Source organism: Anguilla rostrata, chromosome 18, assembly GCF_018555375.3.
Source record: "Anguilla rostrata isolate EN2019 chromosome 18, ASM1855537v3, whole genome shotgun sequence".
NCBI lineage: Eukaryota > Metazoa > Chordata > Actinopteri > Anguilliformes > Anguillidae > Anguilla > Anguilla rostrata.
The window spans coordinates 1,378,209-1,392,500 of record NC_057950.1 but is presented as its reverse complement, the minus strand read 5'-3'; positions in this window follow the sequence as shown (position 1 = coordinate 1,392,500).

Sequence of the window (14,292 nt, the reverse complement as noted above, 5' to 3'; positions counted from 1 at the left end):
CCCACAGCTCTGTAGACAGCGCAGCGTTCCCCACCAGACAGGAGCTGCTGCTGCGGACAGCTCTCCTGGGACAAACGAGCAGCCGCGTCAGAGGAGGTAAACCCCAGTAAAGCCGAGCGTTGTCAAGCCCAGTTAGGGCTCCTGGCGACGGCTTTTAGGTGTGCGACAGCCAGAGTTTCAGCTAAGTCCACAGACACTCCCATTTTAAAGCTCGCACATTTTCTGTGGTTTGCCTTCCTGGATGTGAAGCCACATTTTCAAGAAGAAAACTCAATAATGACACCTTTGGCTCTTTCCAAATGACTCTTCAATCAGCAAATCAATAAGGAATCTTAATAAATAGATAAATAAATAAAAGCAGATTTGGCAGCTAAACAGCTGAGGAGTTACAGGTGTGTGGGATGGCAGTACTCACTAATGATGATACTGATGCCAGTCCTGTGATTCAGAGCACACACTCCTGTGATTCAGTGTGCACACACTTGTGTGATTCAGTTTACACACTCTTGTGATTCAGTGTGCACATACTTGTGTTGTTCAGTGCACACACTCCTGTGATTCAATGTACACACTCCTGTGATTCAGTGTGCACACACTTGTGTGATTCTGTGTGCACACACACTTGTGTGATTCAGTGTACACACTCCTGTGATTCAGTGCGCACACTCGTGTAATTCAGTGTGCACATACTCGTGTGATTCAGTGTGCACACACTTGTGTTATTCAGTGCACATACTCCTGTGATTCAGTGCACACTCATGTGATTCAGTGTGCACACACTTGTGTGATTCAGTGTACACACTCGTGTGATTCAGTGCACACTCATGTGATTCAGTGCACACACTCCTGTGATTCAGTGCACGCTCGTGTGATTCAGTGTGCACACACTTGTGTTATTCAGTGTACACACTCCTGTGATTCAGTGCACACTTGTGTGATTCAGTGCACACACTCCTGTGATTCAGTGCACACTCGTGTGATTCAGTGTGCACACACTTGTGTTATTCAGTGTACACACTCCTGTGATTCAGTGCACACTTGTGTGATTCAGTGTGCACACACTCCTCTGTACATACTGATCTGATTGGTCGGTGTTGGGAGTTTCAAGAGAAAAACTATTGTAAAGTTACATTTCAGCTGTAGGAATTACCTTGACCTCATAAGCCACCTGCATTATACATGCCTCAATTTCACAAAACATTAATTATTCATAAAGGCCCTGGTTTGCTTGTGTTTGGATTAACCCTTTCAGCGCTGGACCGTAAATGGTTCTGGATCTTGGGCTGTGGGGCACGATGCTGGGGTACACGCGTCCTGCTTCTGTGAGCCCCAAATCTGAACTCCCTCAGAGACCAATGCAGAAATGGGAGAGAGAGCTCATCTGCCTCAGGCCGGGGGGGGGGGGGGTTCAGCAGTGTGGGTGACTGGGGCATTTTACAACTGGGGGCACATCTTTAAAACAGAAAGGCGTAGAGATGGGGGTGGGGATTACAACCCCAGCACCCCCCACCCCACAGCTCTTCCTCCATTAAATCAAACCAGGCTATTTAAGTACATGTTTTAGGGCTTCAGAAAAACCAGCTGCAAAAATAAATGCTATTGAGCCAGGGGAGCTTATCTTGCGCAAAAGACTGGGTGACAAATCGATATGCATAGATGGTACGGTATTTAACCACTTATATATATTTTTGTTTATTTAGCAAAAAAATCTGTAAGTAGAATTTTGGAACAGAGTGGAAAACAGTCTGAATCATGGCCAAAGCATCTATTAGGAGCAGTTTTGCTGCGCCAATCCTGCAGCCAAACCGCAGGTGAGTAAATGTGACTTGAATCCCATTAAAACTACGGGGATTCAATATTTTTAGAGACTGCAGATCTCAGAGTTTTTGGAGGGCTACAGCCGACCATGCAGCATTCCTCAGCAGACTTGAGAAGGCATTTGAGATGCCTAAACTCCTTACAGTACATGTGGGTGAAATCTGAAAACAGACCCAGAGATCTGAGATCATTTTCAGTGAAACTTTACCACCAAAACATGCCCTTCTATCCAAGAAGCTGAATGCGATTTTTAATCTTCTAAAAGTTAATAATCTTCAGATACATTTCCAGTGTCTAAAAGGGAGAAAGATGGGAGGACAGGGATACTGCAGAAGAAGTATTGCAAAGACTAAGCAGCTCACTTTCTCCTTGTGTGCATTGCAGTGTATGTAAACTAGAGCATTAATATGAGGCAGGGAGTTGTGAAGGCCAGCTCCACATTGTGAAGGTTAGCATTTATCTTTTTCTCAAGATGAGTCCCCCTCATTTTTGTTTGTAATTACCCTCTTGTCTTCGATCACCATCTTTTATAGCTTTTACGGAGCGAAGATGCAATCACCGTAGATAACTGAATCACTAAAAATGCACCGTCCAAAATGTTCCTCCACCTGAGCTTTCAAAAGCTTTCTCTCGACCCCCGAGGCACTGAAAACTTTCTGAGCTTTGTGGCAAAAAGTAAATGAAACTCGACTTGGCCAGAATTGGACAAGACAGAACAGTTTAAAAGTTGCAAAGAGTGCTTTTAAGTCTCATGCTTTTGGTCATAAAGAGTTGTTGCTTTGTGGTTGTGCCTGAAGGAGAACATAAGGTTATTGTAGTTTATATAACCATTGTGTGATTGGTGCCTGGTGCTGTGCCACTGTTGAGGGAAAAGGTTATATGCCTTTGAAAATGGAACATAACACATTTCTACTTGTGGAGTGAAAACTGCCATCAACAAACAAGCTCAAAGGCGGAAAATGATTTAGAAGAAAAGCAAGTGTCACAAAAAAAACTGAAAAGAAAAATTGTGAGAATGCCTCTGGGTAGATAAGTAAATTCTAGGATAACAGAGAAATACATTTTATGTGAAGAAATGGTTGATTTTTTTTTCTTAAATTGATGAGTCATCTCTATAGCACTGAACTTGACTGCGCTGTGGCCCTGTCTCTAATCGGGCACATCTGAAGCAGACACTGTGCAGAAACTGTGGGGCTGTGGGGGAATCCCAGCAGTCAGTGGGTAGCTTCTGTGAGGCATGTTGTTGTTGTGGACTCTGTGATATCCATAATCACAAAGATGCAATGTTGCATCGTGCCGACCTGATAATGATACACTGCATGGCCTGTGTGTGGTTATTATCATCAAGAATCCTGTGTATTTTCCTCTCAAAACATGGGCAAACTTATCAACACTTCACAGTGTATGCAATCATCTCAAACAATGATCTATTGTAGTACACACTGTAAAATATAGCATTCCACTGGAAGGACCAATGCCCTCTTATGTCCCAACGCTTCACAGCCTAATTGTGAAGGTGGGAGTTCATGAACCGTGAGCTTTCCTCTTTTTGTTTTTTTACTCAGCAGACGGACGGGGATTGCAGACGCGCTGCGTGGAGAGTCCTGGCCATTCGCTCCTCCTGGTTTCAGGGCTACCAGACGCTCTATAAGTCACACACAGCGGCCGAAGACAAATTACACCGCAGCGCAACCTTTCGCTCGACTCCGCGCGATCGATTTGGCTGCGGCTGTAGGGCGGGGGCTGGGAGGGGGGCGGGACTGGTAAATATAGCGCCTTATAAATTATGCAGAGGGGGCCACTGTGGCACCAGCCAGTTGTGCCCCTGCCAAACCTGATGACTAGTCAAAATTCACTGCCCTCAACTGGCCTCTTAGCTGTTTACAAGACCTAGGTAAGAGCTCTTTGAATGTTTCCTGCCATGTTTGGTTTTTTTTGTGTCCTGACATCTGCAGAATTGACTCCACAGTGGAGTCATTGGAAAGATATCCAAGATTCAAATGAACAGGACAAAGACTCTGCTTTATGTTTTCCTTCGCTTGCCCCTGTGTTTGTCCATTATGTGGGAACAAACTGAGCTACTTGAATGACCTTGAACATGTCAACCAGCAATTCATCAAAAGAAGGCCTGTTATTTGTGCAGTGCTTCTGTATCAATAAACCCTACCAAACCACACTGGAGAAAGGCAGTACAGTCTGCCCCCACCCCCATTTAATTTAATGGATGCAGTGCCGCCCCCCCAACCCCCCTCCCCTCCCCCCCGTTACTGCAGTGCTCATATTTAAATGGGGCACCCAGAGCCCACCCCCCACCCCAGCTTGTGCTTCACAAAGAAAAATAAATAGCTTGCAGCTTTTAATCTTAAAATATGATAATTCAGGCTTAGCCGGAAAGATCCCACTTTTGCAAATACTTTTCTTAATGTTATTCAGTTGAAAGCATTAGCCAGTTGATTTATTCACAGAACAATAAAAAGGTGTTATTTAACCAGCTCCTATTTTGCAGTATTGATCACATAATGTTCCGAATTGCTCTGGAGGAGTAATCCCCACTCCGGGCATTGAGTGTTCAGCAGAAATAAAACTGCATGTCCTGGTCGGGTATCGATGTATGAAGCGTGTGCATTAATTGTTGTGTTTGCAACAGGGGATGGTGCATGCAAACTATGTTTACATATTGATAACCAATAATGTGTGTGACTGCAGCAGGCTGGACAGAATTGTAAAACCGAATCTCTCTCCATTACAGGAAACTGACAAGTGCCTCAAGAGAACGAGGAATGCCTTAGAGTGTTAGAGTGACGGTTCTGATTTACTTCAAGCCTACGGGCAAAACGTAGATTCATTTGCAGGCAAAAGTGCAAAGGTGATATGCACCAAATAGCATTGAAATGCATTCCATGTCTTGTTCTTTGCCAAGCTCAACACAGAAGACAGCTGCTTGATGCAGGGTGCAGTGCCCATGTGTTAACAGTACAACAGCACGAGAAATAGCAACAGCAAAATCAAAATGAACGATAATAATCTGAACATTTACTCAGCAGTACACATGGATCAACACAGATTTTTTAAATGTGAAATCAATGTTGATCGATCGTGCCATACCTTTAAACAGAATGTATTTGGGCAACTATGGAATTTGACTTCAGTAAAGACATTAAAAAACATTTAAACTGGGTGGTGTTGTGGATTACAATCTAAAACCATAGCGGGGAGTCAGACCCAAGTCTAAATTCAAGTTTTGAAATTCCCAACTGGGGGATAAGTTTTAAGTGAAATCAATCCCCGTTTAAAGAGAAGCTGGAGGTTGTTTTAAGCACAGTTATGTTCCCAGAGTTAGCCCAGTGAGTGCTGCTGCCTCCACAGTGATGTTCCCAGAGTGAGGCCTGTGCTGTTGGGTCCACAGTGATGTTCTCAGAGTGAGGCCTGTGCTGTTGCCTCCACAGTGATGTTCTCAGAGTGAGGCCTGTGCTGTTGGGTCCACAGTGATGTTCTCAGAGTGAGGCCTGTGCTGTTGCCTCCACAGTGATGTTCTCAGAGTGAGGCCTGTGCTGTTGGGTCCACAGTGATGTTCCCAGAGTGAGGCCTGTGCTGTTGGGTCCACAGTGATGTTCTCAGAGTGAGGCCTGTGCTGTTGCCTCCACAGTGATGTTCTCAGAGTGAGGCCTGTGCTGTTGGGTCCACAGTGATGTTCTCAGAGTGAGGCCTGTGCTGTTGGGTCCACAGTGATGTTCCCAGAGTGAGGCCTGTGCTGTTGGGTCCAAAGTGATGTTCCCAGAGTGAGGCCTGTGCTGTTGGGTCCACAGTGATGTTCTCAGAGTGAGGCCTGTGCTGTTGCCTCCAGGACAGACTTCTGGCAGAGCTCGCATCACCTTCGGTGTTACTCACAGCCTCGTGAGAGCTCTTCCAAAGAGGGCCGACGCTACGGAGAGATACCTGCGCTGCGACACCAGCGCTGCGACACCAGCGCTGCGACACCTGCGCTGCGACACCTGCGCTGCGACACCTGCGCTACGACACCTGCGCTGCGACACCTGCGCTGCGACACCAGCGCTGCGACACCTGCGCTGCGACACCTGCGCTGCGACACCAGCGCTGCGACACCTGCGCTACGACACCAGCGCTGCGACACCTGCGCTGCGACACCTGCGCTGTGACACCAGCGCTGTGACACCAGCGCTGTGACACCTGAGCTGTGACACCAGCACTGCGACACCTGCGCTGTGACACCTGCGCTGTGACACCTGCGCTCCGACACCTGCGCTGCGACACCTGCGCTCCGACACCTGCGCTGCGACACCTGCGCTGCGACACCTGCGCTGTGACACCTGCACTGCGACACCTGCGCTGTGACACCTGCGCTGTGACACCTGCGCTGTGACACCTGCGCTGCGACACCTGCGCTGCGACACCTGCCCTGTGACACCTGCGCTCCGACACCTGCGCTCCGACACCTGCGCTGCGACACCTGCGCTGTGACACTTGCGCTGTGACACCTGAGCTGTGACACCAGCGCTGTGACACCTGAGCTGTGACACCTGCGCTGTGACACTTGCGCTGTGACACCTGCGCTGTGACACCTGCGCTGCGACACCTGCGCTGTGACACCTGCGCTGTGACACTTGCGCTGTGACACCTGCGCTGTGACACCTGCGCTGCGACACCTGCGCTGCGACACCTGAGCTGTGACACCAGCGCTGCGACACCTGCGCTACGACACCTGCGCTGCGACACCTGCGCTGGGACACCTGCGCTGCGACACCTGCGCTGCGACACCTGCGCTGTGACACCAGCGCTGTGACACCTGCGCTGCGACACCTGCGCTGTGACACCTGCGCTGCGACAGGTGGACCCGGGAGGCCGTTAGCGCACGCAACGCCTCGCGTGCGAATCACTGCCATGGCAACCTGGCCCCCCGAGGCCCCCGCCCGGCTCTGCTAACAGCTCGCCGTCAGCGCAGGGAAACGCCGTCAGCGCAGGGAAACGCCGTCAGCGCAGGGAAACGCCGGTGGCTGGGGGTCAGAGGTCGCTCACATCGATCTGCTCACAAACACACGCCGTGGCAGGACTGTTCTGCTGCAGGCCCTGGTACACACACACACACACACACACACACACGCACACACACTTATACACACACTTATACACTCACACACACACACACACACACACTTATACACACACTTATACACTCACACACTCACACACACTCACACAGACACATACACACAGACACACACACCCACACACACACACAAAACTTCATTACCGGAGGTCTGTAGTCCGTGTGCTATAAAAACAGTACAGCTGAACCTGTACCTAGCTTTTGTTTTTACGATCTACTATGGAAATATTTCATGTTATAAATACTAAAGTACTGTATCCCAGCGAAGAGATTTCAAAGGGACCCCAAGCTGCCTTCTCATGGTAACTAATGGAGACGTGAGCTTGCAGAACAGAGCTGTATGTAAATAGCAAGGCGAGGAGGAGGCAGCTGCCCCAGGGCCTGTTTCAAAGCGACAGCTTAGCAGCATGGCTAAATTCACAATATCCAAACCCAGTCTGGAAGTGCGAGGGCTGTGCATATATTTTCATGATACATTCTAATTTACTGCCCTGTGAATAAATCCTGTCCATTGTGCAGTAATGTTCCCAATGCATTACAACATTTGGACTTTGAATATCAATAATATTTTAGTTTAAGCGGAAATGTAGTTGGCAGTCTGGCATCTGTGAGTCCTGGTGGGACACAGTGTCTGCAGGTTTAACTCCAGTCCTGGAGGGGGCCCTGTGTCTGCAGGTTTAACTCCAGTCCTGGAGGGGGCACTGTGTCTGCAGGTTTAACTCCTGCCCTGGATGGCTACAGTGTCTGCAGGTTTCTGTGGTTTTTGCACCAGGAGCAGCCCCCTTCAGACTAGGTAATAAGTCCTCTTTAGACCCTCAATGACCTAAATTAAGTAATTAAAGTGCTTAAACACAATTAAAACCAGCACCGGGAATTCAGGACTGGAGTTGTGTGCCCCTGTCCTATCATACTGAAATAATTCATCATCGCTCCTCCCACATACATATTCCACATGTATCTGGGTTGTCTGTAAGGCGGGTTGCAAAAAAAAAAAAGAATAATAACCAAAGATACAAAGGTAACTATAAAAGCAGGCAAAACTCCAGTTTCCCAGTGTAAACAGAGAGGCCAGACAAGGCCTCCCACAGTTAACCGTGTATTTCATTCATGCTTTCTTAAAACTGCAGGATGATTATTCTCCTCATAACTGAACATTCAATGTGAAAACTCTGTTCCCAGCTGGGGCACTCTGATCACGTAGGTTTGCTTTGTTTGCTGATATGTTCTGCAGTGTCTGTGACAGCACCAGAGAAAAAAATAAAAATAAGAAAACCAGGTCATGATTTAGTAAACCTACACCTCTTGACTTTGTAAACTGTATCACGTTAACCAGGCCAATTTTTTGTCTCTTTGAATGATTAACTTCCTTAAATTATTCATCAAGCATAAGTCCTCAATGTCTGCTACTGAATAATGAAGTGGAAATGATTTAAAGCCATATTTTTCTGTAAAGCTTTTCTCCTGTATGCCTATATATAGACTTTTGGTCAGATAACTGCAATCTTGCCAAAAAATATTGCAGTGTAATAACAAATTCAAAATATGAAGATTTATTGGACTGAGTGGAAGGCTGTTCTGATAGTATTTATTAACCTACCTCAAAGATATCAAACTATTTTAGTGATTAATCTGTGAAATTAGAAACTCATTTGTATCATAGTTTTGCATAGCAATGTATTTAACAACATATAGATATGCTGAAAAATTATTGCAATTATAGAATTTAGCAACTGCTAACAAATTTGCGATCTGTTCCACCTGGTTCATTCCTGTTTAGGGCCTCCAACATCCTACAGCCAGCTCTGGACTGAAGGGGTTATTAGTCTTTGTTTTAAAAAGATGACCATTGAGGGTAAATCCAGCTCTACGAATACTGCAGTGAAATCCCTTCCACATCATTGGGCCATTGTGAGTCACATGGTCACCCTTTTGGTTTCTACGCCGCTCCTAACAATCAGTTCCGCCAACCACGCCCCATTAATCCACCCCACAGGACCCTGGAATAATTAGTAATCAAATCTTCCATGGTGCAACCTCGACAACTCCAGCTCCTCAGACCCCCCAACCCAACCAGCTCTGCAGAGCACTCTGGGATTGCCTCAGAAACTGGAACCATGCGTCCTTACACACATGCAGGGGGCTGGTCAGGATTTAATACCTGCAATGGCCACTTACAATCCAGTCATTTAGTAGATGATTTTAGATAAATGGATATGCAAAGTGCATTTAACTTGATATGGGGAGAAAAGGGATATTTTTTAAATAGAGAAACTTGGAGGTATAGTCTGAAAAGGGGGCAATTTTACAAAATCATTTTTCACACACATTAATACTTCCTTCCTGACTGATTGAAGAATGTCGTTTTGCCATTGAGGGCTGAAAGCATAGAAATGCCAGGGCCTCCCGCTGATTCACCAGGAGCAAGCGGATGATTATTCCCATTTTTCGGATCCCACCAATCCCGGGGGTCACCTTTACTCCAGCTCCATTTGTCTCTCATTTGGCGGCTGTCACCCTCTCCCTCCCCCCCCCCCCACTCTGGCCCCAGTCATCCCGCCCCCCCCCATTCTGGCCCCAGTCTCAGCGGGTGTGACCTTCTCCGCTCCGCCCCGGCTGGCAGCTCCTCAGCCCAGCCTGCCTGTCTGTCTCTCCGGCACTTTCACACCACGCAGGCATTACCCACGCTGCCAACAGCCCGGCTCGCCTGCTGGTGGAACCACCATAGTGCTGGCGCCTGCCAAAATGTTTTTACCGAAAAGAAATCAACACTAAATCTGTATCACTGCTCCTCCTTTCTACACATTCATTTATCAAAAACACATCTCTGCTGCCTTTGGAGGAGGAAAACCATTGTAATCTGGGAGAGGGTTAGACAGTTAATGTGTAGTGTTTATTGTCATACAATGCATTAATGTTCTAATAGTCCATATCATTTTGGTATTGTGCAGTGTAGTGTAATGATTACATTTGCAATGCAGAGTTTGCCAGTTTGATTCTGAGGTGCTGTTTCACCCTTGAGCAAGGTGCTTAACCTGAATTGCTTAAGCACAACATACCCAGCTGGACAAACAGACTGGATGTAAAATAAGTAAGCTGTGCAAGTTTATCTGCATATAGATGTCTGCTAAACTCTGACATGTAAATATGTTCTTCCCGCTGAAACAGATTGTTGCTTGAAAGGGAATTTTGTCTGAGTGGATTTTACCTGTAGGAATAAAGGCTTGAATAATGAATAAAACAAGAAAAATAAAACCAGATTTTGTGCTTGAATGGTGATTTCAGATTTGCACCCGTGTCATTTGGCATTCGCACTCTGTGCCAAACACTCCTGCCAGATTCATTAAAGCAAGAAGCTGCTGAGCGGCTCGTCTCGCTGAGGCATTGTTACAGTTCATGGACGAACCTCGTTCCAGGATCCAATCATCAACTGCGGCCAGCCGCCCCCCACAGGGTACCGCTACAGGTGGTGGCGTTGGCCAGGGTCAGGCTGGATCCACTCACTGCTCTCTAGCAACCCCCAAATTACACAAGCAAATGGATTACATTCATGATAATACATTATTCCCTCAAGCAAATTGTTCAAAAGCATGTTGCCCCAAAACTGTTCCTCTCACAACATAAAATATTTACAGATATTTGGAATGTGCTTCCCCTTTCAAATCTGTTTCCCACTGCAGTCTGCCTGTTTTCCCCAATTAACTTGTGAGCACACCATGAGACATCTCCCTTTTGGATAGGCTAAAGTTTGCCTGGAACTACGGTGAGCTGAATTAATATTGCATCAATTTTTAAACAATGAATATTTAATGAGGCAGACAGTTCTCTAAATGATTAATTGGGATAGAGCCTTGTTTAGAGTGTTTCCCAAAAAGTCTTGTTTAATTATGGAGGAATGCTGGCAATTTCCTTCCCACATTTTCACTATTATTATTCTAATCATAATTAGTCATTCCTAATTAAAAATGTGTTGTCCTCGCAGAATTAGTTGAAGCAGTCATTTGTATGAGGTGAAGAATAACAACTGTAGAAGAAAATATTTAAATTTAGTTGTTAACTTTCCAAACATTTGTTTCACATGAAACTGATTTTTAGAAATTGGTAAGGAACTTGTACTTTAAAACATGTACTTATCTTGGTTTAGGTTCTTAATGATTCATCCCCAGACATTTAGAAAAGTATTCAATGAATCTTACTTTTAGGATGAGCAGAAAACTCATTCCATACAAATAATCTGAAATAACATCTCTCTCTTCATACAGCTACTAGACAGTCCACTTTTTTCATCATTGTGGAAACAGAAAACAAACGGATTTGATATTACTCGTACCGACAACGTGTGAATAAAGCTGAACATATGAGCTGCAGAAATATAATTGAAAATGAAAATGTCGACTTATTTATTCTTGTTTTTCAAGGATGTCCTTCTCCAGGTTTAATCAACAATCCACATTTTATTGCGCTGAATGCTATGATCCATCAATAGGGTCTGTCGGATCCAGCTTTTTGGATTTAAATGATTGGGACAAAAAGTGTGCAATATATAAGGACGCATTTGAAAGGATGTGCGGGGACGTTATGTTTTACTCCTTGTGAAACCCAAAGCAGAGACTCTACAGCCATAAATAATATTGCAATAGTGGCCGAATTGAAATCTAACCTTGAGTAAAGCCGATAAATTCACTCTGCGGTCAGATATTGCACAGGAAATGTGGACAATTTAAAAAATGCTGCTCTTGAAGAGAAAACAATGCAGAGAGCTAAAATGTAAAAATCCAGAGCTTTAGGGGCTAAAATATGCTTTCTGTCTCATTTTACATTTTCTCACAATTCAAAATGCCCTGTGACTAATTCATCCCCATTCTGTGTACTAGCTGCATAGCCACAAATTTCCCTTAAGAACATTTAAAATGTATCTACACTTTTAGGCTAATATATACCTTACTGAAATCGGTCTTTGGACATCGCATTCTCTGAATTCTAATTTATCGTCACTGATTTTGTTCCCTTCAGCTGGCTGAATGATGGCTTGGACACACAATAGATAGCTGCTGAGTTATCAAGGCAGAGCAGTTAGCTCAGTTAACGCTAGCTGATTCACCAATCAACTAAACTAGCCTCTATTCCTTTATACAAGTGCACAGGCCTTTTCTGCACAGGGTCCAAAAATGTAAAAACTGCTCATGCCCACAATCAGACAACAGCAACAGACACCAGCCAATCAGACAGTCGACAGCCAGAAGCTCAGAAGTACATTACGAGATGTTGAGCCCCATCAGAATTAAACACAAAGTCACCTCTGAGGTGGATTTCATGTAAAGAAAACAAGCTGAACTTGTTCAGTATACAGATTAATTAGCCGTTACATTCTAGAAGAAGACTGAGTTTAGTTTAGTCATTTGGGAGAAAGTTTCTTGAGCATCAAAAAGCCTCATACAGAGACCACATGAGGCACATGGGTGTTTGAAGCCATCACGAACTCGGACAAACGTACAGTACAGTACAGACACGTCACATGGTGCAGCTGGCATAGTAGCCTGTGATGTGGCTGATGTAACCGGTGGTGTTTTTAAAAGGATTCTCTGGGGCATTTTTAATTAGTGTCTTGTCAGCCTGGAAAACCTGTTCCAGGTAGCGTGTTTCCGAAAGAGAGATAAAGCGGCTGAACGATGTGGCACTCTGCTGCTGCTTCCTCTGAAGTCCTGTTAAAGTAATCAGAGTTTCTGCTCTTTACTGCTCTGTCCCTCACTGTGTGAGCAGGGCTGATGGCACCGTTTCACGTTTCTGACAGACAGAGCAGGTATAAATGGCTGTTATGGAATGAGAGAATACACATTCTCCAAAGAGGAAAAAAAAAAAAAAAAACCGCAGCAAGTCCTCACATATGCCTTCACTGCTCAATAAATACATAAATAAAATGAGATGAAGGTCCTGCACGGGGAGAAATGGAGAGAAATGGAGAAATGGAGAGAAAGCATAGTTAACTTCTTTTCAGTGGATCAGGCCCAATATCTAATTACAAAATACAATGCAGTTATTTCACCAGGGCCACCATAATCAATTCTCATTCAGACCTGCGTTGACGGAAAAACTGATAACTTGATTTCCGCGTACCCTCGACAACATCAGAAACACTTAAAAAATGTAATGGCCTATCAACTTCCATATACTCAGATTTTTATTTATTTATTTATTTTAAACATGGAGGACAATACGAATAAGGTGTTGTAGCTGATTATTCGCACTGTCCATTTCCTGTGATTAGCAGAGCCGTTTTTACGCAGGAGGAGCGCGCCGGTAAATCAGATGAAGAGTGCTTAATTGCGGCGCACGCGGCGAGCTTGCGGCTGTGCGCGGGCTGTTATGTTCCGGATTGTTCCGTTGCTGCTGATTGCTGACCACCGCCGCCTCCGCGGGTTCCGTCCCTTTTTCGCGAGTGCGCTGCGAGAGACGAGTGGTACTTCATTAACTTCCGCGTCCTTCGCAGCTCGCGGTCTTGGCTTCGGGAGGGAGGTCTGCGCTGCTTAAAGTGGCAGCTTTCCCAGCGAACGCAAAAACACTCAATGTCGCGCATCGGCAATGTTATAACACTAAGAAAACATGCATTCCGGTAAGATCGGGTGAACGTTAGCTGCGTCTATACAGTCCCGACAGAAAATAACTTATTTTAAAGTGTGCATCGCTGACGTAAATCCAAAAAAAAAAGTTCGCAGGGCGTTACTGCAAAAAACACGGTGTGCTCAGTCAACCTGTATAAATAAAGATTAGTAAATAATACATGTATGACCCATGTTAGTTTGTGGAGGATTCACTGGGGTTGAAAACAGTGCAGCAGATTTAATATAAAACTTAGAAGAGGCATTTTGGTCGGCATAACACAAGTGAATGATAAATATGTTGCCATAACATTATACAATCTGTGACCATAACTGCTGCTACAAAGACAAGTACGACTTCTTCCTATTTGTTATTATTAGTTCTTTGGAAAGGATTATTCATAAAGCTTGTTGTGAGCCTTCATCCTGTCAAGCTCAGGCTCTGTATTCATAAAGCAGGATATGGTTCCCCAAGTCGATATCATAACATTATTCATTCTGAGTAAAATGGAGGAACTTATCCTAAAAAAGTGCTCTGACTCACTTTGACTATGGGTCCTGGTTTGTGGAATGCTTGTGCAATGTGCTACAATAATGCTTCTTTGGTATTCGCTTTATTTGAAGAAATAAATACTTTGAAAGACCACATACAGTAATTCCACTTTTACTAGACAACTCAGGGGACATTATTGATCCTCTCCCACCAAGTTAAGATCAATATTTAAAGAAAATGTTTTTGTGTTACTTTGAAGTCTT